General features: G+C 46.1%; 1 protein-coding gene across 5 annotated transcripts in view; it reads left to right on the forward strand.

Annotated features, from left to right (window-relative positions):
- The window catches only part of GLIS3 (GLIS family zinc finger 3), a 448,764-nt gene that overhangs the window by 117,717 nt on the left and 303,848 nt on the right, over positions 1 to 27,199 (forward strand). The window contains exon 1 of one of the 5 annotated variants that reach the window (XM_045468650.1): positions 13,779 to 14,072. The exons of the other annotated variants lie outside the window; for them this stretch is intronic. The gene's annotated coding sequence lies outside the window, so the exon portion shown is untranslated. Of the gene's footprint in view, positions 1 to 13,778; positions 14,073 to 27,199 lie in introns of those variants that run through there. 5 annotated transcript variants of the gene reach the window in all.

A 27,199-nucleotide genomic window follows, 5' to 3' on the forward strand; every position in this document is an offset into this window, starting at 1 on the left:
GAGGGGTGTTTGGGAAGCCATTTACTGTCATCGTGGTTCCTCTGCCCACTCTAAGTTAAGCTCTTTTGAACTCTTAGGATCCAGGTCAGAACAGGTGTCATGGAAGTGACCAAAGAACTTGACCCAAAAAGCCCCCAGAATTTTTGTAGGCCAACCTTTTTAAAAATACAATTTCTTAAAACCAGTATACTGTAGACTATGATAGTCACCCATGGAGGTTCTGAGGGGTCGTCCACACTGAATATTCAGAGAGGTGCCTCCCCATGGTTTAGCAGTAGATGAGGGTATTTTTTGAAGTCACGTACATGCTTCCAGAAGTTGAAAAAGGGTCGGTATGTTCGAAACACGAACATGGCTACGGCATAGGTTGGAAAGTACAGAGTTGCTTAGAATTTGATGATCATTTAATAATCAATAAATTGGGAATAAACCTTAAAATTGTGATAAGAAAAATAAGTCTTAGTTACCTCTATAAGGCAAGAACTTGGCAGAAAACAACATGACAATAAGACAAAGCCATCAAACAGGCTTAGGCTATGTGGGTTCGGTCTGTTCCAGGAAAGCTCAGAGTGAAGACAGCTCGTGAATTCTGTCATCAGGCAGTGAGGCCTGTATCACATGTCACTTTGCTTTGTTTTTAACATGTGGCTCAAGTGGTGCCAGACCCGCTGCTGTGTGGGAGATGTCCCTTCTGACAAAATAAGGCATTTTCCTGGCATCAGGCCCCTTTGGAATTTTTGCTGGTGTGCATAAACCCAGCAAGTTTGCATTCCCCACGCATGCCCAATGTGATCACGCTTGGCTTTCTGGATCTGTGGTGGTCTCGAGGCCCGTCAGTGCTGACATGGCCCACTCCTGATCACTCCTGGGAGTTATTGTGAAGAAATGAAACCAGGCGTTCCCTCATCCATTATTCAGAAACCGTCTCCCATCTACCTTGCCTGCTGTGAGGAAGAAACAGAGGAGGCAACATAAACCCAGTTTTGACCAGAAGGACCGAAAACGTTCTGCAGGGTGGAAATGAAAGTATTTTCAGCAGGCTGTCTCCTTTTTTTCTTTCTTCTCATCCATCATGATAATAGAGTTCACTGGGAAAGTTCATTTATATCATTTTGTGTTCAAAGAGACGATGATGATGATACGAAGTGACACTAATAGTAATGCTCATTCTCGGTTGTGTGTTATTGGCTGGATTGAAGCACTGTATAAATAAACTGGACCTAGGAGGTGAGTCTGAAGTTGTCTCAACTACTTCTTGAAACCCCATCGGACGGCCCTCTTCACCTCCCTGTTCTCCCCTCTTGAATGTATTTCGCTCTCAGCCACAAGGGCCATCGGTGAAACCACGTGGACCTGTAGGCACAAATTTATTATCTCTGATGGAAAAACAACTAAAAGAACCTTCTCTAGCAGTAAGAGCGCATGATACGTTATCTTTATAGAAAGGCTAGACGTGATCATCCATATTGAAAGAGACGGCTGAGAGAAGGAAGATTGTGCAGAGTGCTGGAAAACCATCCTCAGTGTTTTATACGTGACCTTGGGAAGTGGCTCATTCACTTCCCTCATTCAACACATGCTTGTTGACCACGTGTCAGAGGTGCGACTAAGTCGGACCAGAGGTGTAGATTGCGGTGAGACACAGACCCTGCTTCCTAGGATCTTGTGGTCTCAAGTCAAAAAATTGTGCAGTCATTTCCAAATTTATCTGGTGTCACCCTCCCCATTGCTGAGTCCTTTCCAGCCAGCCTGGTTTTTTTTTTTTTTTTGTGCCTGCAACACACCCAGTGGGATCAGCCCCTAGGTGACTGGTTTCTTTACACCATTTCAGTTTATGAACTCTCTTCCCCAGGCCTTCCTGACACTCAGTCCAAAGTCACCACCTGGCCCGTGTGATTCTCAGTCCCACCTACCTGCTTGCTTTCTTTGGTGGCACGTGTTCTTGTTTGAAATGACCATGTTCAGTTATTCATTCACCTGTTTTATTGTGTATCTCCTTCCCGCTAGAACGTACACTTTGAAAAGGCGGATCTTCCTTGTCTTGTTTTCTATCGTATCCTTGGCAATACATTTTTGTTGAATGGATGGAAGGATGAGAATGAATGGATCACTATACTACATTATAATGTATTCTCTCATGGGCGCGCTCACAAAGCGCTCTAGGGAAATGAGGACGCGAGTGACAGCTTCCCTGACTGAGCAGGGTGGGTTGTCTCCACGGAGAAGACCTGTGAGCCGGACCTGGCAGGCAGGGGAGGTCCATCAGCGGTTGCTCTTTCTTCTTGGGTAGGTGCAGCTCTTCCCTCATCACCCTGAGCCTCCCCAGCTGAGCCCCCTGCCCCTGGCTCTCTGCCAGCGGCCCAGATGATCCACCGAGAGAGTCGACCCTTTAACACCTGACAGGGTGAGCCCTTCATTGTGACCCCCGCCCTCTTTGGACACACGTATCAAGGAAGCAGGGAGCACACGTTTCCTGAAAACTTCTCCTTCATGCTATGAAAAGTTGCTAAAAGCTGTTTTTCCAATAAAGAGAACTTGGAATTGATGTAACAGATAAAAGGAGCTCGTGAAACAGAAGTAGGCATTCTTGACGAAATAAAAATAGAAGCTTAAAAGACGCATCGTTGGGGGAAAGTTAAGAAAGATTTTTTTCCCCCTATGTAAGAAAATACGTGTGGATGAGGCATGTGTTTTAAACTATAGAACGCAATTTGCGTGTAGCTTCAGGGCGCCGCAACCACGGCGATTCAGAATTTGCTCAGTTCTGATAGACATAGTTGCAATATATATATCCATTAACAAGATTATCACTTGAAGAGACAATCGTATTTTTACTGAAAGGGTTTTTTAAGGATAAAATTTATCGATATTTAATGAAGCGTGACGCTTCTAAATGAACCACGAAAGCAATAGCTGAACTAATTAAGTGCACATAAAGGCTCCCGGAATACACGCGTGATGGGGGCTGTGCGCTTATCCGTGGTGCCTGGTTACACCAACATCCTGGAGGACACGCTCCTCACGCGTGCAATACTCCCGTCACGCGTGCAATAAAGAAGGAAATAATCATTTAGATTTCCTGCACATGCGGATGGGATGTTTAAATCAAGCGTCGCAGGGTTTATAGGTTATAATTTAGCAGAGTTAAGACTAGTAATAACAACATATTATTTCCACACACTTGATTTAGGCCTCTGTGTGTGCTGTTTCATTGAATGATAAATCGTCCCTGGTTCTAAAAATATGCATCGTCCTCCCTCCCCTTTGCTCTCCAAAGAGAGACCAAGGATGGTAAATAGCATGAGTTGAACATTTCATGGTGCAACAAGGATTCTTGTGGGCCCTTGTCAACTGCATGTGAAGACAGGCCAGGTCGAGCGCTCTGAGCATTGACAAAAGAAGGCAAAACCGTGTTCGGCCTGTGCCGCTTGGGTCATTACAGGTTGCCCCGGTTTGGGAGACAGACGACTTACCCTGACAGCGCTAGTGACGTTGACCTTTGTCAGTGACCGGCTTCCCTTTTAGCCACCGGCTCTGGACTCGGCCCCAGGCACCTGCTCTCTGGCCCGTTATCACAGAGCTTAGCTCTTCGTGAGTGGTTGGTAACTTCCTCACGCACCTCTCTGACAGTGGTGTTCCGACGCTCACGAGGGAGTCTGACACATCATTAAGACCCACAGTAACAGTGCGTACTAATGGCTGAGAGGCAGGCACCCGACCAGGTGCCAGAGCGGTACTTGTCAAACTTGATCCCGTGTCAGAATCTCCCAAAGGGCCTGTGAAAATGCCACTGGCTGGGCCCCACCCCCAGAGTTTCTGATTCTGCACGGCTGGGGTGGAGCCTGAGAACTTGGGTTTCTGACAAGTTTCCCAGTGATGCCGATGCTGTTGGTTCAGCCATCACGGTTGGGGAACCTTTGCCGATGATACCCAGGCCAGGGTGGGGAAGGGCATTTCGGGGACACCCTTCAGAGAAGTCACAACCAGGGAGGGGTGCGGTTTGCCTCAGGTACCCTCTCGATTCCCATCCTATTTTCTTGATTTCCTTAAAAGCAAAACAAAACAAAACCAACACATTTCTCTTCTTTCTCTAAGAGATCCAGGGCCGCTCTTCTCAGGTAAGGGCTTGAAACTTAGCTCACACTCAGGTGGGACCCTTGGTGACTTAAAGGACCTGCCCTTCACAAGGATGTGTGCTTTTTAATGGGGTGAAATCAGAGGAATTCAGCTCTTGGAGAAGGTACGTCGCATATCTGCCAGTGGGCTTTAAGGGACCTCAAGTTCAGATTTGAACTCACACCATTCAGGGCAGCTCATGTGTTTGTCCATGAAGCACCTGTGCCCTCTCAGATGAGCCCACCTTCGCTTGCAGGTTCTCTGATTCCCTGACACAGGGCCTGTTACGTGGCAGACACGTGGCAAGTGTATACTGAATGGGTGCAAGTATGGAGTGTGACAGGGACAAACGTGATTAATTGTGTGACCGAGTGCATCTCTCCCCTCTGGCTCTTGAAGGACGACGCAGCGTTGCTTGAAAAGAAAGAAATCCCATGGTTCCTCTGGGCCCCCCCCCCCCACCTCTACCTGTCTTGGGGTTTTTAACAAGCGCATAGTAAGGAGAGTCAAACAGGAATGGAAGCAGGTAGGTTTGTGTTGAGAGAGAGCAGCAGGATAGAAGGGAGGGAAGAACCTGATTTTTTCGGGAACCCCGGGCAGAGTTCATTCTGTTTTGCGGGGGAGCGGACGAGTGAAGGAAGGCTTTGGGCTGCCGAAGGAGGGAGGAGTTGTCTGTGAAGGGGAATGGCAGACAGCTGTGGCAGAGGAGGTGATGTTTACAGGTGTTGCAGAAGTTTGTGTCTTTGGGGGCCACCTGGGTGGCTCGCTCAGTCGGTTAAGCGTCCAACTTTGGCTCAGGTCACGATCTTGTGCTTTGTGAATTCGCGCCGCGTATCAGGCTGTGCGTTGACAGTGTGGAGCCTGCTTGGGCTTTCTCTCTCTCTCTCTCTCTCTCTCTCTCTCTCTCTCTCTCTCTTTCTCTCTGCCTCTACCCCACCTGTGTGCTCTCTCTCAAAAATAAATAAACAAACTTAAACTAAAAGTGTTTCTTTGAAAGGACTCCTCGATCTGAATGTGGAGTGAAGGGTCCTGGGATTTATTTGGGTTGTGAGTGATTCATTGTGTCAGCAAATACAATGTGTGTGTGTGTGTGTGTGTGTGTGTGTGTGTGTGTGTGTGTATACACACATACATATTCTTGTGTGAATAATAGGGACAAATGAATAGACATCGCACCTGGGGGGAAGATGCTTAGTTGGTCATGTGATCTTGAGCCGTGGTTCTCAAAGTGGGGGTCCCCAGACCAGTAGTGTCCGCATCACCTGGGAAGTTGTTAGAACTACAGATAAACGCCTACCCACTGACCTAGAAACTCTGAGGGTGGGGCCAGTATTCTGTGTTTTTACAGGCCCTCCAGGGGGATTCTGATGCATGCTCCAGCTTGAGAGCCAAGGGACTAGGGAGTCACTATCTGCACGGTTCCTTCGTGAAATGAAGGAGCAGTATAGGCTGCACGTGTGTGGGACCCTCTGACATTCCGGGGGGCAAACTGAACCAAAGAAGAGCAGAGGCAAATGTTTTCCTGTGTGTGTGCCGACTTTTCTTCAGTATTTCATCATTTGAGATGCCTCTGAAGACAGAAATGTTGAGCTTTGCAAAGAAAACAAATGGGCTGAATATTGGAAGAGGAAAAAGAAAAATGTATCAAACAGTCACATTGAACAAATACGTGAGAATCTACGCCATGACCGGGTCAGGAGCCTGAGAAAGTGACTCGTTTGTGGACGGAATGGGCTGTGTAATGGGTCAGTGATTCCAGGTGTGATAACCCCTGATGTCACTGACTGCCCTGTCGTGCTTATTCTCCTGGTTTTAAACTGGCTTTTTATTCTTGCAGCAGTAACTTCGTAACATGTGACCTTTTCAGTTTTTGTACCCACTGGTACTGGTACTTTTTTCTTTAACTAGCATTTTTTTTCCCCTGAGTATAAAAATAACCATGTTTACAGTGCAAAAAATATTTAAATACTGAAAAAAAAAAAAAAAACCCAGAGAATACAATAAAATCACCTTCCAGTATTCCCCAGACACAGAGATATCCACTGTTAATATTTTAGGAGATAAACATGTGTGGCTATTTTGCAATAGATAGTAGCGGTGATTAATATGTAAATAAAGTTTTGTGTTCTCTTTCTTACATTGCTGTGGACTTTCCTCCATGAGTTTCAGTACTGTTTGAACATAGGGTTTTTAAGTACAGCAGAAATTTTTTATGTGTGTGGGAAGTGTGCTCTATTTAACCAAGTTTGCTTTGTGTTGCTGTTGTCGTTAAAACCGTGTTATCACAAGTATCTTTAAAATGTTGGTGCATTACTGGGTCAAATGAACATTTTAAATACTCTTGACTGTATTACGGAATGGGCTAGATCACATTTTATACCCTACTCAGGCTAGTAGCAGAATATTGAGCATGTCTATCTTTGGTCTTGTCTGCTGGATTTTTCTTTTGTGAACTGTTTATGTCCTTTGCCTTCCCCGCCATAGGAATGTTCGTCTTTACTATTGATTCGTAAGGCCTCTTTACATAGTAAGCCCTCACCCCTTTGTTACATAGAAAGCTAGTACATTACTAGTCTTTTGTTTGCTTTTTCATTTTGCTTTTGGTGCTTTTTGAGCTAAAATATTTTTGCAGCTACATCTGTTTATCTTTGCCTTCGCCATCCTGATATTTAAGAAAAACTCACGTATTTTCTTTTCGTTGTTTTATATTTCAGTAGTTAGCTCTGAATTTGCTTGGAGTTTATTTTGGTATAGTTTGGCTGTGCGATCATATCTCCCGCCGACGACTGAGACCGTCTCTCCCATTCCGTATGCTCTTTGCTGGTGTGACTTTGCTGCGCTGTCTTCTCACAAAGTGGAGCTTCTTTCTCTACCCCCTTTGAATTTGGATGAACCCAAGATAACTTTGGCCAGCAACAGGTGGCAGAAGTGATCCTGTGCCCGCTACAGGAATGGTCCTTAACGGCCCAAGAGCAGCCTCTTCGAGGTCAGCTGCCATGCCGCTAGAAGCCCAAGTCCTGTGGAGTGGCCATGTTGAGGTGTCCCCGTTGACGGCCAGCCTGTGAGAAGTCCATGCACTCTGCCCTCCAGATGACCGCAGCTCTCGCTGACACCGGGCTGGAGTGTGTGAGAGACCCCAGTCGAGAAGCCGCTGCTGAGCCCAGTCGACCTTAGCTCTAAATCGTACGCGCTAATAATAAATCGTTGTTTTAAAGACCGAGTCTTAGGGTTGTTTGTTATGTAGTAAGTACACAATCAGGACATGCATAGTGTGATAAGGAGTTAGCTTTGATTTTTCCCCCAAACAATAAATAGTTGGCTCCACTATCGTTTACTTGGACAACCTCCTTTCCCCCACTCGTCTGTAATGCCCTCATATGCTGACGGTCATTGTATATTTGAGGTCGTGGTCTTTTGCTTCTGTCCTGCTTCTCTTCAGTCCTGTAGTCTTTCGGACTACACAGTTTTCGCTTTCATAGCTCTGTAACAGATTTCTTTTCTTTCCCAAAGCCTTTTGGACAGTGAGGAGACTTTATTCTTCCAGGTGAACTTGAGAATCCATCGTCAAGGTGGTGAATAAGGAAGAGCCCTTTAGCACTTTGCCATCAGTTGTGGCTCCCAACCCAAAGGGTGGTGTCCACCAGGGATATTTGGCAATGTCTGGACAGACTTTAGTTTTAGATGCCACAGCCAGGGGGAGGGCTACTGGCATCTACTGGGTAGAGGCTAGAGATGCTGTTCACCATCTTACAATGTACAGGGTGCCCCCAAACACGCACACAAGCAAACACACACATGAATTATCTGGCATAACATGTCAGTAATGAGAAGCTGAGAAACCCTGCGTTAAGATAATGAAATAGTTTGGAAGGGTCAACATACTCTATTTAGTTTTCTCACCTAGGAACATGTCTGTGTCTACGTTTATTCATGTCTTCAGAAAAAAAATAGTTTTCTTCATATTACATGCTATTCCTAGGTATTTTTAACCTATTTTTTTCTTTACACTTTAAACCTCATAATCGAGAGTATATAAGAAATCTGTTGCTTTTGCCCTGTTTACCTGTGACTTGTCACCTAATTTTCTTTTCACATGTAGGGATTTTTAGCAGATTCTGTTGCATCTTATAGGTAGATGGAATTCCTGAGATTTAATTTGGTAACAAGTGGGGAGAGTATACTCTGGCATTACTCAGAAAATGTTGGAGCTAGAAGGGACTGGAGAGGTTACTTAATCCCTCGCCTTCCTTTAAGTGACGGTAAATCTGAAGCCGAGAAAAGGTTGTTTACCTGCCTCATGGCACACAGTGGAGGAGAGGAGAGCAGCGCACACAACAACAGCCTTTGGATGAGTGTGTTGAAAATTCTCGTAGCTTCTCTAAACATTGAGAACCTGACGCTGGATTTTAAAGCCTCTCGGGCCACTACGGTGCGTTGGCAATGACTTTAGAAACGTTCTCGTCCAGTCCCTTCCCCCTCCCTTGTCTGCAGTGTCCCGGCAGCCCCCACACGTCCTCTTGCCGGGGCCACAACTCTGCCCCCTGGGCATCGCATAAATACTTGTGAAACAGAATTTTACAGAACCTTAGATGATGTTTCTATGTTTTCTATGTTTTCTAGACCCGTTTTTTTCTTTTTTCTTTTTTCTTTTTTTTTTTTTTTTTTTTTTTTGCGAGGCCTGTAGGTAAGAGTTTGGCTCAAGAAGGACTGAGGATCCTAACCCCAGATGCTCCTGGTTCTGTCACCTTCCAGAGGTTGTCCTTTCCTCCGGGACATCAGCCAGGGCCTCTCCTGGCTGTGGAGGGTGTGAGCAGGTTTAAGCAGGAACAGGTGATTTCTCTGCTGCATTACCGGGCAAGGTTGCCGTGTACCCTGGGGACTCCATCCAAACTCACAGACATAGTGAAGAGTTCTGTCATTATTTCGGACTCCCGAAGGCAGAATTTTCCCTCAAAACAGATGAAGACAGGCCACAACGCGATGGAACTCCCTAAGTGTGGGATTGCTAATTGGACAATTCTTCCGCAATTATTACGATGCCGGGACGTAATCATGGCCTTGTAGCCTCACTCGTTGCTTGTAGACTTTCTTTGAGATGGGAATCTTTTGTAAGATGATGCTGTCGAGTTTGATAGGTTGGAATTAGATTTTTCGCCCCTCTTCCTTAACTGGATGCTTGCTGTCCCAGAGCAGCCCGGGTTCTGTGAAGGCTCACGTCTGGCGGATAAACAAGCAGGCTTGGGATCCCCCGAAACCTGCGGTCTGGAAGTGCTTCTGCCAAAACCTAAGGTTGAAGGGATTTAAGAAAACTCCAACCGAACCTGTCTTTTAAACTATTGCAGGTAAACAGTCTCGTTTCCCTTTCCGCCTGAGCATTCATAGATTTTGTCTAATCTGGGAGAGCGGTGTCTTTTGTCTCCCCTAAGAGGCTTCTAGACAGAGGGAAGGAGAAATCCGTCTGGGGGCGTTTTCAGATTCAGCTTTTGGGCTGAAGGGGGGCTTCCGTTTAGGCACAGTTGTAAAGTAGGGGGCCTCTGTGTCCCTCTTCACTCCCGATCCCTTCTTCTGTGCTCACTCCTCTTCTCCCCCAACCGCCCATCTCTTCCTCAACACTCCTGTCCCGCATTCAGTGCCCATTGTGTGGGAGGAACTTACCATTTTCCATCTTCACTCTAATTTGAAGGTGAGAGACATTTTTAATGGCCACAGAGGCATTGGTGCCATTCAGCGTCATTTGTAACTGACAGTCCCGTGGATCTAGAAGGATACAGTAGAATGGGGAATTAGTTGGGCGGCTGACTACTGGGATTTTGTCCTGATTCAGCCATTAACTGGCTGTGTGTTCTGGAGAAAGTCACTTTCCATCTCTGGACTTGAATTTTACCACCGTATGATAAAGGAGGTTGGAAACGTGATTTCTGTTACTCCTTCTTGGCGTGTAAATCTATGCATTCAAAGCATGGTGAGCACAGGGATGCCTTTTTTCTCATGAAGGATGCCCTTCAAATGATTTCATTATTTATTCTGGTTTACAGTTAGTCTTTTAGATTACAAGAGATGAAGGGTTTTCATTGTGATCTGCAGGTATACGAAAGAAAAGTAACACTTCCTGAGTATCGGGTTTATGCCCCACCAGGGGCTAGATAATTTATTATGATTTCACCAAGCCAGGCTTGACAGGGAGGTTTAGCCCAAGTGGTCTGGTCAAGTTCACACAGTTGCTTAGCCACAGACGAGGCTTGGCTTCCTGGCCTTGTGACTTGACTCTGGCCTACACCCTCTCCTCCCCATACCACTGACCACACCCACCCATACATCCACATGTCTCTCCTTCTCCTGTGACTGGTTTTACTGCAGAGCGAAAGGAGAGAGCAGTCACATGCCTGGGGACAGTTGATGCCTGATCAGACTCTGCTTTTAGGTCTGTGCAGTTTTGAAAGATCAGATCTTGTGTTACTGAGGTAGAATTTCATGATTTAGTTTTAATTTTTTAATGTTTTATTTATGTTTGCGAGAGAGAAGGACAGAGAGACAGAGACAGCTAACAGGGGAGGGGCAGAGAAAGAGGGAGAAAGAGAATCCCAAGCAGGCTCCATGCTGTCAGCGCAGAGCCCAATGAGGGGCTTGAACCCACGAACCTCAAGATCATGACCTGAGCTGAAATTGAGTCAGACGCTTAACCGACTGAGCCACCAGGCGCCCCTACCGTAGCAGAATTTTAGAAAAGACCCCCTTTAATGTTACTTGTACTGCTCTAAGCACTGGTTGATTTCTAGTAGAAAGGGTGTAGCACCTTGTCCCTTAAGGCCACCTCCTATTTACTTCTCGTGGCACCTGCTACGTGGTGTGGTTATCTTTGTGCTTCTCTGGGTGCGTGTGTGTGCCTGTGTGCACACACGTGTCCTGTTTATATCCTTAATTTATGTCCTGATGAGTCGTGTGCACCCAACACTGTTAAAGGAACAGAGAATGAGTGAGTCCCTCCTGTAGTAAGATTTATGCCGACGAGCGTTTTCACACTGTGTTCCTAAATGCCACCCACCGTCATTATCATCATCTTCTCCCCCTCAGTGTCCCGACAGCTTTGTGATCTTACCTCGTGTTGTCAGACCTCCGTGTGCGCTGTAATTCTTGTGATCTGCGTGTTACCTGCTCTTACCTAGTACGGTTTACCCGCCGGATGAACGAGCAAACACACGAAGTTGACGTCATCTCCCGAAAATTCCTGAAAGTGAGGAGGGTTATATGATAGACATTCAGCCGCTACCGTGGAGGTTAGAAGAATGTCACTTGCTTGTGCTTGCACACATGGCACTCTTTGTGGAGCCTGCATGGAACGGTTGAAGGTGTCGTTCCTGACTCTTGCTCACGTGTGGAAACGAAGGTGTTTGGGTGAGTGTGGTCGCGTTGGGAGAAGGATCAGTGACCGTCTGTCCCCTCTCCTCCCCGCTTAGCAGGACTTGTCCCGTTGTGTGAAGGCTGATGGGGAAGAACGTGTGAGCCCTTAGACGTCCTTGCGTGTTTCTGGAGTGGGACTAACCGGCTTTGAATCCTCACTTTCCTCGAGTCACTGTGTTTTCTGAACTCCCGGTTTGCCTCCTCTGTGACATGGGATGGTAGTCTTGAGCGTTGTTCTGCGAGGTGAATGGGTTCATCCAGGCCTAGGGCCAGACTTCCTTCCCTGCTACCGAGTACCGAGTAGGCTTTCCATTAACATTAGCTTTCGTGTGCTTTTAATGCATACATGTATTATTATTAGCAATTAGTAGTAATAGCAGCAGCCGCAGGAAGAGTGTCATGAGTTCTTGGTGAGGAAATACGATCACCATGGGGGTATCCAGGTAGCCTGTGCACCTCCATCGCGGGGCTTCTGGATGGCTAAGGATGGGGAGAGGGGCGACGAGTGTGAGAGACTCCTGTTTCCGTAGGGGGCTTCACGGAAGAGGTGACAGGTTGGTCAGACGGTTCGCAGCCTCCATAGGGCGGGCTGTGTGTGCAGTGAGGGGTCCCCTGTCGGTTGGGGAGTGAGAGAGGAAACAGCTTAGGAATGCAGGACAGAGACATCCCCTCTGCCACCCCATGTCTGGGCCTCCCAGCACCCGCCCTATTTAAAAAAAATTTTTTTTTCAACGTTTATTTATTTTTGGGACAGAGAGAGACAGAGCATGAACGGGGGAGGGGCAGAGAGAGAGGGAGACACAGAATCGGAAACAGGCTCCAGGCTCTGAGCCACCAGCCCAGAGCCCGACCCGGGGCTCGAACTCACGGACCGCGAGATCGTGACCTGGCTGAAGTCGGACGCTTAAAATAATAAAACACCACTCTCCTAGGCGCCTTTCCCCCACCCACCTGTGGAGAGAGGCCCCCGCTGAAATGGTCCCCACTGTGTGGGCGTGGTCTGGGCACTCCCTGTCCCTGGACATTTCGTGAGCGTGTGCCCTGGGCCTGGCGCTGAGGCCTGGCACTCTGGGGCTGAGGGGCGGGATGTTCTCTGTCCTCATAGACCCGCCAGTGTAGGGGGAGCGACAGACCTGATACATAAGGCAGAAGTGATCAGTAACACGGAAGACGCAAAAAATAACATTACCTGAGGATTTACAGGGGAGATAGAGCGCCGTCACCGATGGGAGTGTGGGGTGGGAGGGGGCGGGCAGGGATTCTGGGCAGCCTGGAGGGGCCTGTGGATGAACGACCCCCGGGGCCTCCTGAGTGCAGCCAGCAAAATGATGTAGTCAGATCTCATCCAGTATCTGTGACAATTAGTAAGAGACTTCCTGAACCTATTTTCACTCTAATAAGAAAGGGGGTAGGGGTCGAGAGCTAAAGCACTCACGGTGTTCAAGTTAAATGTTAACTCCTTTGTGTAGTTAACGACTAACTTACTTTTTCTCTTGCAAAAGGAAAAAAAGAGAGGGAGAAAACACAATGCAGCAGTAACCGCCTAACTTTAAAAAAAAAAAATCCCCGGGTCGCCTTTGTGGTTGCTTACTGTCAAGGTAATACATATGTAGCAATTATGAAGATGTATGCGAACTTGAACAGCAGACTGCGCAGGCTCACCTTCGTGAGTTCCCTGTGTGGCTTTTGCAGGGTTCTCTGCGAGTTAGCTATTTTCGAACACATTCCTAGTTTAGCCATTAGAAAATTACGGGTTTTATTTGTATAAACTCAGCAGCTAAAATAGCACTTCCAGAAAGGTGGGTGAGCTCATCGCCGCCGTCTGAAACACGCAAGTTAATGACCTGCCCAGTATTGTTTGTGCGCAGGGCTGGCTGACTTCACCAGCGTTTCCACTTGAAGGGAGACATTGTTTCTTTTTTTTTTTACTTAAAAAAAATTTTTTTTTTAATGTTTATTTTTGAGAGAGAGGTGGGGGGGGGGGGCGGAGGGGAGGGGCAGAATGAGAGGGAGACACAGAATCCCAAGCAGGCTCCAGGCTCTGAACTGTCAGCAAAGAGCCTGACGCAGGGCTCGAACTCACAGACTGCGAGATCATGACCTGAGCTGAAGTTGGACACTTAACTGACTCAGCCACCCAGGCGCCCTGAGACATACTTTCTTAGGCTGCATGTGTCAGATGCTTTTCTCTGGGCACACCAGCCTTTGCTAAAGGTCCTAGCTGTCCCTGAGTGTGCCTGCCAGGACATTGTGAAGCCAGGGAGCAGGTAGCCCTGTAAGTGTTATGTGAAATACACCGCACAGCTGTCTGAGGTCCCCAGCCAAGAAAAAGATGTAAACACCTTTATCCCTGCACCTTTACACAGACAGACGCTGCCTGTGGTCTGGGAACTCCCTAGTGGGGAGGGCCTCTTGCTTCCAGCCCTTCCGAATGTCAGTGACCAAACAGCCTGGGAACATGAACAACTTAGCTGAAGCAGGAGGTGATTTGCCAGGGGTTCTGAGCACTTTCCAGGAGGAATAATGGTCACGTCTGGAATGGAGGCTGGAGGCTGGAGGTATGTGGAGGAAGGGGGTCAGGGCTGGTCGAATCTGTATGTGCTGCAAGAAATTACAACACGGCGTGACGCTGAACTTCAGGAACTCGGGATACGACCTGGCTAGTGTTTAGTTCGGCGAGGGAAGGAGTGGCCGGAGGAGAGGAATTTCAGGGGACTGACAAATTTAAATGCCAAGTGCTAGGGCAGGTGGCCGGAAAGGTTGAAGAGGCAGATGGTGAAAACACCTTTGGTATAAGAGATGTGTTTGACTCTGAAGACGCTTTTCTGCAAAACCATCAAGATGTAGAAAGGACAACCATGTCGTTTTAAACAGTCCAACTGACTGCTCTTCAGAATGACTGCCAAGTAAATTCCTGGTACGGTGGCTCTGGCCTCTTTTTAAATGGGCAGTTTTTTTGCATTATGGTCTCCTTCCGCTATGTTTATCTAGAGGAGTGTTTAATTTTTATTACTAGGCTAATCCCTGGATTAAAGGCGTAAAACATTCCATCTGTAAGCAGGAGCGTAGATGTTTGGGGTGGATTTCTGTCCTGGAGGAAAACCTAATTCGCTGTTGAGTGGATTGTAACCGCAGATGCTAATTTAGAAATGTGTTTGCCAGATTCAGGTGACTTTGATAAGACTTTGATTCTTTTCGGTCCTGTGCATTTGTGCACACATTCTTGGGAAGATTGCTGCTGGGTAGTGTTGCATGTCAGAGAGGAGGGAAGTTTAGTCATTAACCCCACGTAGAGGGTGAAGGGGGGCAGTAGGCAGGCTGTGGAATGAGGAAAGGGCCGGGTTGAAACATTTCCAAGAGGTATTTTTGTTGTTTATACTTGTTAATTATTAATATTAATTATTGATGAAAAGCGGTTTTGAGTTACATGCCACACATTGTTTAGAAATAAATCGTCACATTTCTTATCTGGAACTATGGTAGATATTAAACTATTTCAAATCATCAGCGTATATTACTTTAGCAAGATTTTCCCCCTTCCTTCAATGTTATAGACAAAAAGCCATGAATTTCTGGCTCATGGAAGTGAATATTGTTGAGAACTTTATTTGACCAAATTAGGTCAATAATTAAAAAGTATCTTTAGAGCAGAGTCCATATTTCATAAGTAAGACGCATAGGTAATACATAAGGCTCTCTAGGTTAACATGGCCAAATTAGTTGTGAGTATTGTGCTGTTGTCTCAAGCGTCTGGGCCTTTTTAGGTATATATTCTGTGATCATCTTAGTTTCTTGGAAATGAACTTTTAAGGAGTTCCTATGTTGTGTAGTTTGCCACATAGCTTTAAATGAAGTGTATTCCATTCAGATTTCAACGGGCAGATATGTACATACAGGATTGAAGATAGGTCTGGGAATCAGAGCTGGTTGATGTTCATATTATGTGTGTGAGGTGGGGGGCGGTGCAGAGGAGGAGAAGCGGGAGGAGAGAGAGAGAGAGATGGAAGTTCCCTCTGACAGATTGGGAACTGAAGTGACTTGGAGACCTTGCTCTCAGAGGCTGTAAAAGTCAATGCTTCTTAGGCATTGTGGGCTTTTTGAATGTTAGTAGATTCGTTTCAGTCTCCGTCTTAAGGACGGTACGTTGGGTTTCCTGTGGGCTTTGCTCGTTCTGATCGGTCGGCTCTTGTGTATGTCACAGCATTCGTGTGTGAAGGTACCAGTCATTGTCAACCCAAAGAGTTGGTGTGGTTGTAGGGCAGCAATAGGACCCACTGTCCAACCATGTCAGGGTTTTGCATTTGCCTAGGTGGCCTCCAGGGATGACCTGTATTGGTGTATTTTCACCGCAGGGAGAGGGTGATAGTAATGGCTCAAACACCTTACCTAAGGGGGAAGAAGTCGGCTGATCCTGGATCACTCCATTCCTGTGTCTTCTAAAAGGCTTGCGCACTGACCTCATCCAGAGCTTGGTGTTTGATCTCTCTGGGAGCAGGTGATTCACCACCTTTGAGAGCCCCAAGCTAAGATCACAGATTCTCTGGGGGATCTCTTCCCGCGTGTGAAGTTTATGGGCAGCTAAACCCTGCTCTTGTTGGGGTCACTTCATTTGGGGAAGAAAAATTCTGCATCTGTGATAAATGGAAGGACGCTTGCCTTTTTGAAGGAAGCAGACAGCTTTTGGTTTCTCTGGGGAGAATTACTGGTGGGGACGGTCATGAAGAGAACAAGTAACTCTTTTGAGCGCATGGCATCTCCTTGCTTAACTATTTCCCAGAACAATTCTAAAGAAATATAATACAGGTAAGTTTTGTCATGTTCTCATTGTGAGTTATGTTTACAAGAAACAAAAATCGGATTAGACTCATAGAGGAGGAAAAGCTTTTTCCTACCAGCGGCTTATGTTTTACATCACATGAATTCTAGCCATTTACAAAATTATCTGGTTTCTTGCCCCTACTCATGGTTGATTTTTTTCTTTCTTTTTCCATCTAGAGACCTTTGAATTATTTTTATTCATAAGTGAAAAATGTATTACAGCTTTATTTCCTTTTATTAATAGTTCCTTCTTGCCCTTAACCACATCTCTGACTTTTTGGCATGTAAAGTCCAGTGAGCTCATGCTTAATCATGTATAAACAACCATCTAATTATATGGTTTTGAATTTTCATTTGACCGACTACACAAAAATGACACAGAAAAGAGAAATCTGACAAGCCTCCCTGTCTTTGGATACCTGGCCTTTCTCTCCCTCACTCTCCCTTCACGCATTTAGTGAAATGCATGTTAAAACTTATCAAAAAATCAGTGTGCAGTTGCCAAGAATCTGAGGTAGAATTGTTCTTTTCAAGGCTACGTGTCAAAAAACAAATCAGTCCAGCTGAATTATATGTCTTCTTTACAAATTTCCTTCTGACTCGGTTCTTTCCTCCTCTGGACGGAGGTGTTACCACCATTCCCCGCGCCGCTGGTGTCCCATGACAGAACAGCCAGTGTTCATGCAAGATTTCTCAATCTTCATCCCTCTGACACCTCACCTGAGGTGTAACAGCAACCATCCCAGCCGCCATGTTTTTGCACCCTCCCCCAGATCGCTCTGACTGACACATTTTTGAAAGAAGGTAGTGGGAAAGTCTTTGCAAACAAAGGCTCCCACTGTGTTGAAACAAGGAGGGAAGAAGTTGTCCATTTCCTTGGTCCTAGAATTCTGAACGGGGAGCAGAATCTCTTCTGAACCTTGAGGTGGTTCACCACAGAGAGCTTGGTGTGCTGGATGGAAGAAGACCAAAGAAAAGATATGAATTCCTTTTATTATTTTTTTTCTGGATATATCCATCATTTCAAGATGAATACCTAGGAGAGTACATTTGGTTGACTAGTATTTAACAGCTATAAGAAGAAAGAGAAGGGATATCCTGTGAAATTTGGCAGAGGTGATTTATTTTCTCGCTAATTCCTCAGTCTTAAAACCTAATTTGATTTCTCAAAGTTCTATGACTCTGAAACCTGCCTATCTCTAAGTGCCACGTGACTTTATGTACTTACATGGGGTAAGTTTATTTGGAAGCAAATTATATGGACTGTATTTTGATAATTTAGAGTTAGAATGGTCTTGCTAAGATTAGTGTCTGAACAGTCATCCTTACTGAAAATATTTTAGAGATACCTTCATAATTTTTTTTTAAATTTTTTTTCAATGTTTATTTATTTTTGGGACAGAGAGAGACAGAGCATGAACGGGGGAGGGGCAGAGAGAGAGGGAGACACAGAATCGGAAACAGGCTCCAGGCTCTGAGCCATCAGCCCAGAGCCTGACGCGGGGCTCGAACTCACGGACCGCGAGATCGTGACCTGGCTGAAGTCGGACGCTTAACCGACTGCGCCACCCAGGCGCCCCGATACCTTCATAATTTATTTCACCAATGCATGTACAAGAAATGGTTTTTTGAGCTATCTCCTTTAAATCAAAACAAATCAGAGTCCAAGACCCCATCTTGTTGGTGAATAGGAACTTTAGTCAGTCATCGTTGCCTGGGGATGCCTACTATCTTGCTGGGGTGAAGCAAGATCCCAGGATCTTTGTACAGAGCAGAACATTCCAAGAGCTTTCCTGGTTCGTGGTCCACAGATTCTTGCTGAGGTGCCCACTGACCAGGCCCATAGGGTCTCCAGAAGTGTGTTGGTCTGTGCATTGCTCGGCCACAGGCAACTGCAGGGGCCGGAGTCCCAGATGCAGAGTCTGGTCTTTGTAGGTTTGTCATGCAGCCATGAGCCCCACCCCCACTGCCTTCCTTGACTTTGGGCACTCTCCCCTTCTCCTGGCTTCCTCCTCAGAGCACCTGGGTATCTCAGTGGGGTTACGGTTCTACACAGGACTAGGAGAGAGGATGGAATCGAACAGCATCTACTTTTAGCTGTGTTACCATAACCCCTCTGGGACAAAGGAACACAAGTGATAAATCATAGCTCAGCACATCTTCTTGCCATATACCTGGACTGCTCATGGGCTTTTTTTGGAGCACAGTGTCCAGAGGCTATGGCCTAGAGGCAGTCTCTCAGCCCTGGGGACCTCTGGGTGTAGGAAGCTGGGTGCTGTCTGGTTCTTAGAAGATGGGTGACTGAATTTTTAATGTAGGAAAGTGTAATCTCCATAATCATTGCCTCTTCTCTGGGTCTGATGCTTCTGGGCATCCCATCTGGACTTGCCAGCCCATGTAGCATATGTAACAGAAAATATTTATGGTAGAGTATGTGTCTCTTCGGACAGTTCTGAGGAATTATGGTTTGAGGGAAAACAGAGAGAGCCTGGCAGCTCTTAATGATGACTGTGTTAGACTTGCCTTTTAGAACTAAGAAGCTATCTCTAATACGAAGGATTGAATGGGATTTTGCCTCTGAACCAGCTCTTAGATGCTGAAAAAAAAATTCTATTGATTTGTATTGAGTGATTTAGACTACGCTCCTTTCATGTTGAGTGTGTGTGTGTGTGTGTGTGTGTGTGTGTGTGTGTGTGTGTGTGTGTGTAGGGAGTGTGGAGAAAGGGAGGCAAACTAGTAATGTTCCCAGCTGTTCAGTACTTTGGAGACCAGTGTCTCCAACAGTTGTGTTCACCAGGGATTATTGTCTTTCTTCCATTTATGATACATTTAAGTGGGGACTTCTCAACTACATTTGTGGTTTGAACTCGCCCTGCCTTATGGGTTGCCCTAAAGGTTTTTTTTCTGTATTCATTCGCCCAACAAATACATGTGGGGCACCTGCTCTCTGACAGAGGGGCCCCAGTCACTGGTCCATACGGGGAGGGGTCTCGCCAGTGGGCTGCTCTCCTTTTCTCCTTCCATCGTTGCTTCCGGTTGACTTGGGGCTGTCGGGGAGTGGGGTGCATATGGCAGCTCAGGGAAAACATGGCCTTGATTTTTGGAGAAGACTTTGTAATCTAGTACTTCTTATAGGCCCTTCAAGAACCTTCTTTTCTGCTTTCTTTCTAAGGTCATTTGAGGTTACTCTGTGTTTGCTTCTGCCCGACCTGTCCCAAGCCTCATCACTGCATCCTGAGATCGTGGCCAGAGTGTCCTAGCTTGGCTTCCTGTCTTCAGCCTTTGCCCTGTTTCCATATGTGCTATAAATAGTTAGACTGTCCCCTTCGTAGTTCCTCAGCACATCACAGGTGTGCCCAAACACTATAGCTTTCTCGAGGGGGTCCCATATAAGCTGAACATCTTTAATCAGAATGTGAATCCCTGTGGCTTATAGAGTACTTTCTGTGCGCTGGGCACTATTCTAAGTGTTTTACACCCATTGACTTATTAGTTCTCCAAACAGCCTCGTGAAGATAGGTACACTTACCATCCCCACTTTCCCGATTAGGAGACAGAGGCACAGAGAGTTTAAGGAACTTGCCCAAGGTCACACGGCTGGCCCCAGTATTCCCATTCTTTTCTGCTTCACCATGCTGCTTCCACACCACTTTCCCTCCTCGCTGTGGCCCGCCCACTCTTTGTGCTGCCCTCTCCCCTCCAGCATCAAGAGGCTGAGACCCAGCCTTACCCCTTCCACCAAGCCCCCTCCAGTTTATGCAGATGTTTTTCTTGTTTGGACACTTTATGCGCTCAGCATGATGGCAACTGAGTTTAAGACTGGGTGTTTCCTGATCGTTTCCTGCATGGGTTACAGTTCTCTCCAGCTGGTCAGATGCTCTTTGAGGCCTAACCCAACACTAGGGCTCCATTCGTACGGCAAGGCCCCAAGCCCACAGGTGGCGGTTAATAAATGTGACCTGCTCGAGGCGGGACAGAGGCAGTTTTCTCCCATTAGAGTCTGCGCCCTCCCCTCTTTGCTCCCAGCCTTTCTTACTATTTATGGAAGCCCTCTCCTCATAGAGCCAGTGTAATTATTTCGTCTTGAACTCCTTTATTTTTAAAGATTACTCCCATGGTTTAAGCCCGTTACATTAGATTGTAAGCAAGAACCATCGGTGGACCCGCCCTCCCTGGCGTATACACCGTAGCACGGTGCAGGGACACGGGAAATAAATACGTGATCACCGAGCAGTACATTCCTAAACATGCCTGCACTGGTATTACCATATTTCAGAGTAATCATTTGCTTATTTAACAAATATATCTCCTTTCTTCCCGTGGGATTGTTAGAAAATTTGTCGAGGGAAAAGCAGTAAAATGTGCTTACAGTTCCTCTTTGGTTTTCTAGGCTAATTGTTGGTGAACTTTGTTTAACACTCTTGCTAAAGTCAGAGTCTCTACGGAGCATAGCAGCTCTCAGTTAACTTGGCAAATCATTACAAGGGAGAACAGAAGGGTCAGCATAAGCACTCTGTACTAATTAGTTGATAATTGATGTACAATAGCTGACTGATGGGACTTGAGCATATACACTTCGGGAATGTTGTTTAATGTATCTTTACATCGTTGTGACGTGGTTCAGAGCTGTGTATTATTAACATCTTAGCAGCAGTGCCTGGTGGTGGGGAGCAAGACTGAGGCTTCATGGCTAGGAATCTGGGCCCCTGAGTGGTGCAGAAAGGAATATGATATTTTTTAATCTCTCGGGGTATAATAAATACGATCCCGTTTAATGCAGGGATCAAATGCAGTGAGTAATGCTGGTGATTCTGTACTAGGGGGCCAACATTCCAGAATGCTGACAAAGAGTGTTGGTGTGAAAGTTGTATTCTTTGTGGGGTAAACTTGGTAGATACCGGCTGCGCTCCTGAGGGCAAAGTAGTGGGAGAAGTGCACGCCCTCGTGGGAACCTTCATTACTCTGGATTCAGGTTTGGCCCATTTACTGGCTGGGATGAAGTACCTCACTTTGCAGTGGAGTTCCCCCAAACCAGTCTTTATGTGATTCCCCCCTCCCTTTTAAATTCCATCTCCTGGATCTTTGTCAACCAATTATGAAACCCTCCACCTTATTCTTGCTTCCATGAGCGGCACCTCCTTATTTCTGTCCTTGACCAGCCTGCGGGCGGCTTCTGGTTCACATGCACCTCCAGCTTTGTCCCCGAGGCCTCCCGATTATTCTTGGGCAGGGCTGGCTTTCAGCGGGCGCACCACCACCACCATGGCACAGGGTCCAGGTGGCTGGCGGCTGGCCCGTTGCACCAGTAGCTTCTGACCTTGTTGGTGGGAGGGGGAACCTGTGAGTCTGCAGTAATTCACAGGGGGAGCCTGTGAATCTGGAAACACTGATTCGCAGCTGGGTTTGGAGCCGTTGATGAATACCTACTGGCAGGTTGTTAGAGCAAGTTCTCCAGGACGACAAAGCAGTCCTGAGTCTGTCTCCTCCCGTTCTCCTGGTCAGACAGAGCCTCCTCCTACAGGCAGCCCTGACTCCTCTTCCTTTCGCCCCAGCACACGCCTTGCCTGCTCCTGCTGTTTCCATGACTACACTCAGGCATCTCCTTCTCGTCCGTGTGCTCGTCCTTCCTTTTATTTGCTCCGCTGGGAGTGTTATTATATGCATGTGCATTTTTGAAAGCTCTAAGGGTAAAGGCTCTGTAATAGAAAGATACATTTAACTTTGTTACATTGGGTTTCCCAAAGCTACTTGACTATGGATCTCTCCGTGACCTTGCCATATTTGTTGCCATTGAATACCCTTCGACTTCCTGAAGAACTCTGGGAAATGCCTTTGTGGTTAACATTCTTCTTCATCGATGAATTGTCTGGAACACAGAGATCTCTCCCGCCTCTGAACCCCCATCTCTGAAATTCAGCTTCCTGCTTAATCCTGTACAGTCCAGTCTCATTATCTGATTGTTCCCAGGCGAGTATGTCTTGTCTCGACAGATTGTAAGCTCCGTGGAGGCAGGACGCCATGTCCAGTATTCCTTACCGTCCATAGGGTTTTGTGCAGTTTTGAGCATTTGTCACATTTGCTAGCTTGAGATGCTTAGATGCTTTGCCCTGGGTAGAAAAGCCAGTTATGTCCTTCCGATTCTCATCATTTGGTGGTGTTGGCCATTTACCCATGCCTCGACGTATTCAGAGTCACACGCTACACACATACAAGCGCTAAGTTGTTACTATACTACATGGCAAGTGGAGTGTGCTTAGTATGCAGACTTTTTTAATTTCCAGTCTTCAGGTGGAATATGAACGAAAGAGGGAGCCCTGAAGCCGGGGCCCATCCACAGGGGGAGAAGTCTACTGTGTGTTGAGAAGGTCTTGGAAAGGGGGGTGCCAGCCTGTAGTCTTTGTCACTCCGGAGAGAAGAGGTGTTAAAAACAATTTCAGAAAGGTATGAGGGAAGCCCTTGAATAAAATATAATTAACACTTACAATGTATTTATTAAGTGCCAAGCCCTAAATATACGACCTGTCGTAGATATTTTAATCCTCAAAACAACTCGGTGAGGTGTGTACTTGTATTAGTCCCGTTTTAGAGATCAGGACAGTGAGGCACAGAGAGGTTAAGTAGGTTGTCTAAGGTCACACAGGCAGTCCATGGTGGAGCTGGTGTGCTAACCGTACTCACTGTAGTGCTTACGTGCTGTTAATTTGTACTTGTTTTTTTTTTCCCTCCATTTTTCTACTTTTTCATCTTCCTTCAGTGCCCTGATATGCAGTGATTTACTAACCTACCTCAGCATGAGTCTCAAAACCTTTCCTTGAAATGCATGATCCTAGATTGGGAAACAACTGCTCTGAAGGGTATTATTGGGATAATTGGTAATATTTGAATATAAGTGGTATATTTCATGCTAATATGTCCTTGCCAAATGTCTTGAATTTGATGATTATTCTATGGTTTTATGTATTTAGGGGTGAAGGACAAAAATCTCTACTATTTTTAAATGGTTCAACAGATTAATAGTAATAACAGTAATCTTATATAGAGATAGAGAGCTGGATGGATAAAGCGGTAAATACAGTTTATCAAGAGACAAAACAGATAGACTTCATTGTACTGTTCTTGCAATTTTTCTATAGTTCTGAAATGTTTTAAAGTGAAAGGATGGGAAGGAAATCCTGGTCCTCAAAGATGGAAAGGCATATATTAATAGATACTTATCGTTTCACTGTCCCCATTTTAGGGAATAGGACATCAAGGCACAGAGACATTAGAGCCCTTGCCCAGTGTCACAGCCAGTGCGTTGGGGAGACAGGACTCAAATCCCGATGTGTATTATTTTTCTGTTTCCATAACAACCTGCGTTTGTGTTAGGTTGAACCATATAGAAATTGTTTTTATTTGGTCATATTTGACCTGTAGAGAAAGCCATTTCATACGACCCAGTCTAGAAGCAGGGATTGCCACTTTTGTAATGGATAGTTGGTTTGGTATTCATCTCTGTAGCCAGAATAAGGGCTTCATGGAGGCCAAGACCCTGTCCATCTGTCTCCAGGGGCTCCCTGGCTTAGGCATTCAGTAAGGTTCAGTTAAAGGAATAATAACAACCACAAACTTTGGGTACCTCTCCCTAAGGCCCTCCCACATATATGCCGTTTCTGTCCCCCCTCCATATCTCTGTCATTTCTAGAGGAACCAGTGGGTAAACATCAATCATTCTGAGGGGCGTAGCCTCAGCAGGGAGAATGGTGACACCATCCACTGTTGGACTTCAAGAGAACCCTTTTAACTAACGAAGACGTTAATTAAAAACATGCCCCTGCGAAGATTACTTCTCGGTTCTGAGACTCAAAAATGCAGTACTTTTGCACTCCTCACCAGCACGCAGTGATTTTGGCTAGAACGTATGTAGTACTCAGAATGCCATCTCCTCGGATCCTTCCTTGAGTCGTAAACACGTTTTTAAAAAACATCATGCAGTCTCTAAAAATAAGCGGTATTTCAAAACGAAAACCAGCACACAAGTAGTTGGCACATCTGGGAGACAGAAAAGTTGTGTGGTTTGTTTTCAGGGAGTGACAAGCCAAGGAACATTCAGACTTGGCCAAATGCAAGCTTCTCTTCTATCTGCGATGACACCTGGTTTTTAAAAAGTTGGCTCTGGCCTCAAAGCAGAGAGAATATTGGAAGTGGGTAGAGAATTAAATAGCATCATTTACTATCTTGTTTTGCGCAAGGAATTATAAGAAAGTGTTTTCTTCTTCAAGAAAGAGAACGGAACAAAAAAGCAGTATGAGGCATGAATAATAATAGCAGCAGGGACTACACTGACACCTGACATCCACCGACTACCTACTACGTGCCAGAAAATGTGCGGGGTCCTTTACGTGTGTGATCAGTGCTAGATGCACAGCAATCCTGTGAGGTAGTGCTATTGCTCTTCCCATTTACAGATGAGAGGATAGGGACAAGGCCTACAAACGCTGCAGTAATTGCCCGAGTCACATGACCACCGGGGGTGGAGGCGGGCCACCCCAAGTCAGGCTGCCTCCAGAGCACAGCGTGCTTCTGAGCGGTCTGGGGGTGCTCCTTCTGTCTGGCACCATGAAAACAACATTAGAGTTGGATGGTTGCATTGAGCACTGTGGACCTTGGTCAAAGTATCGTCTGCCTTCCCTCGTGAGAGGGACAGTACCATTTTCCAGAACGTTCTCACGGCTGCGCCACAATCGTGGCCTGTTTCCCATACATTTACTGTTCATCCTCGTGCTTTCAGACGCTGCCATTCCTCTGTGGTTAGATGAGATTCAAGGTGGCCAGGGAGTTTGGGAGGAGGAAGTGGTGTAGTAACAATGAGGCGACACTGGGGAAGGGAGGGTTCATGTCTCTGTGTGACAGAGCGAGGAGATGGTCTGACTGTGCGAAGCTAGGGCGGAGGGTTACAGAGGCAGTTGTTGCCCTGGAGGACGGGTTTCTAATTATTCCCACCGGCTTCGTCTTTGGCTCAGACCTAGTCGGCAGTGCTGTGGAGAAGCATCAAGGGGGACTTAGTTGGAGTTTGTTTTTGAAAACCAGGAGGGATTCAGCGGAAATAATGTGTGACTCTTTAATATTCATGTGCAACTGTCTTTTATTTTTCATTCATTCATCAAAATTTTTGTTCATTGAGGTGTAACTGCCATGTGACGCCATATTGGTTTCAGGCGTGCCACACGGGGACTCTGTATTTACACGCACCGTGAAATGATCCCCCCAGGAAGCCCGGTTACCATCCACACGTACTTACACACATCCATCCTTCCTTCCTTCCTTCCTTCCTTCCTTCCTTCCTTCCTTCCTTCCTTCCTTCCTTTCTCTTCCTTCCTTCCTTCCTTCCTTCCTTCCTTCCTTCCTTCTTTCTTTCCTTCCTTCCTTCCTTCCTTCCTTCCTTCCTTCCTTCCTTTCTCTTCCTTCCTTCCTTCCTTCCTTCCTTCCTTCCTTCTTTCTTTCCTTCCTTCCTTCCTTCCTTCCTTCCTTCCTTCCTTCCTTTCTCTTTCTTCCTTCCTTCCTTCCTTCCTTCTTTCTTTCCTTCCTTCCTTCCTTCCTTCCTTCCTTCCTTCCTTCCTTCCTTCCTTCCTTCTTTTCTTCCTTCCTTCCTTCCTTCTTTCATTTCTCTTTTTCTTTCTTTCTTTCTTTCTTTTTCTTCCTTCCTTCCTTCCTTCCTTCCTTCCTTCCTTCCTTTCTCTTTCTTCCTTCCTTCCTTCATTTCTCTTTTTCTTTCTTTCTTTCTTTTCTTTCTTTCTTTCTTTCTCTTTCTTTCTTTCTTTCTTTCTTTCTTTCTTTTTCTTCATTCCTTCCTTTGTTTCTCTTTCTTCCTTCCTTCTTTTTCCTTCCTTCCTTCCTTTCTTTTTCTTCCTTCCTTACTTCCTTTTCTTCCTTCCTTCCTTCCTTTCTCTTCCTTCCTTCCTTCCTTCCTTCGTTTCTGTCTTTCTTTCTTTCTTTCTCTTTCTTTCTTTCTTTCTTTCTTTCTTTCTTTCTTTCTTTCTTTTTCTTTCTTTCTTTCTTCCTTCCTTCCTTCCTTCCTTCCTTCCTTCATTTCTCTTTCTTCCTTCCTTCTTTTCCCTTCCTTCTTCTTTCCTTCCTTCCTTCCTTTTCCTTCCTTCCTTCCTTCCTTCCTTCCTTCCTTCCTTCCTTCCTTCCTTTCTTTCTTTCTTTCTTTCTTTCTTTCTTTCTTTCTTTCTTTCTTTCTTTCTTGTGATGAGGGCTTTTAAGGTCGACTCCCTTAACAGCTTTCAAATACGCGACACAGTATTATTACCCATAGTCACCACACTGTACAGGACATGCCCATGACTTACTTATTTTGTCAGTGGAACTGTAGGTCCCTTCACCACCCCTCCCCCGGAACCACTAACCTGTTCTCTGTGTCCACATTCATTCATTCCTTCTTAATTTCGGTGACACACTTCGGTGGGTACTGTCGTCGGGCCCTCTCGCTAGGTGCCACGGAAGCAGAACTGCCTCAGCCAAGGTCTTTAGAGAGCCATAAGGTATAAAAGAGGAGGAGGTGACAGGCACGTAAACATTACAGTTCCTGAAAGGTGCTGAGGCAGATGTGTTGTGAGAGGTGGTGGGGGAAGGAAAAGCACTGGTCGCATCTGCCCAGCTGGCAGTGGGGGAGGGGAGGGGGGAGGAGGTGACCTCTGAGTTGAGGCAGTGAAAATGGAAAGGTGCTCCCGATCATGTTCGTATTTATTGATTCTAAGGTACGCGTATTTCCACATCAGAGTGTCTCTGAAACCTCGACACTAGTTTCTCCGGCAGCGTGTTCTTACCTCATATAAAAGAATACTGTGCCTTACAAAATATGGCCTCTTAGCTTTGATGAAAGAAA

Source organism: Leopardus geoffroyi, chromosome D4 (genome assembly GCF_018350155.1).
Source record: "Leopardus geoffroyi isolate Oge1 chromosome D4, O.geoffroyi_Oge1_pat1.0, whole genome shotgun sequence".
NCBI lineage: Eukaryota > Metazoa > Chordata > Mammalia > Carnivora > Felidae > Leopardus > Leopardus geoffroyi.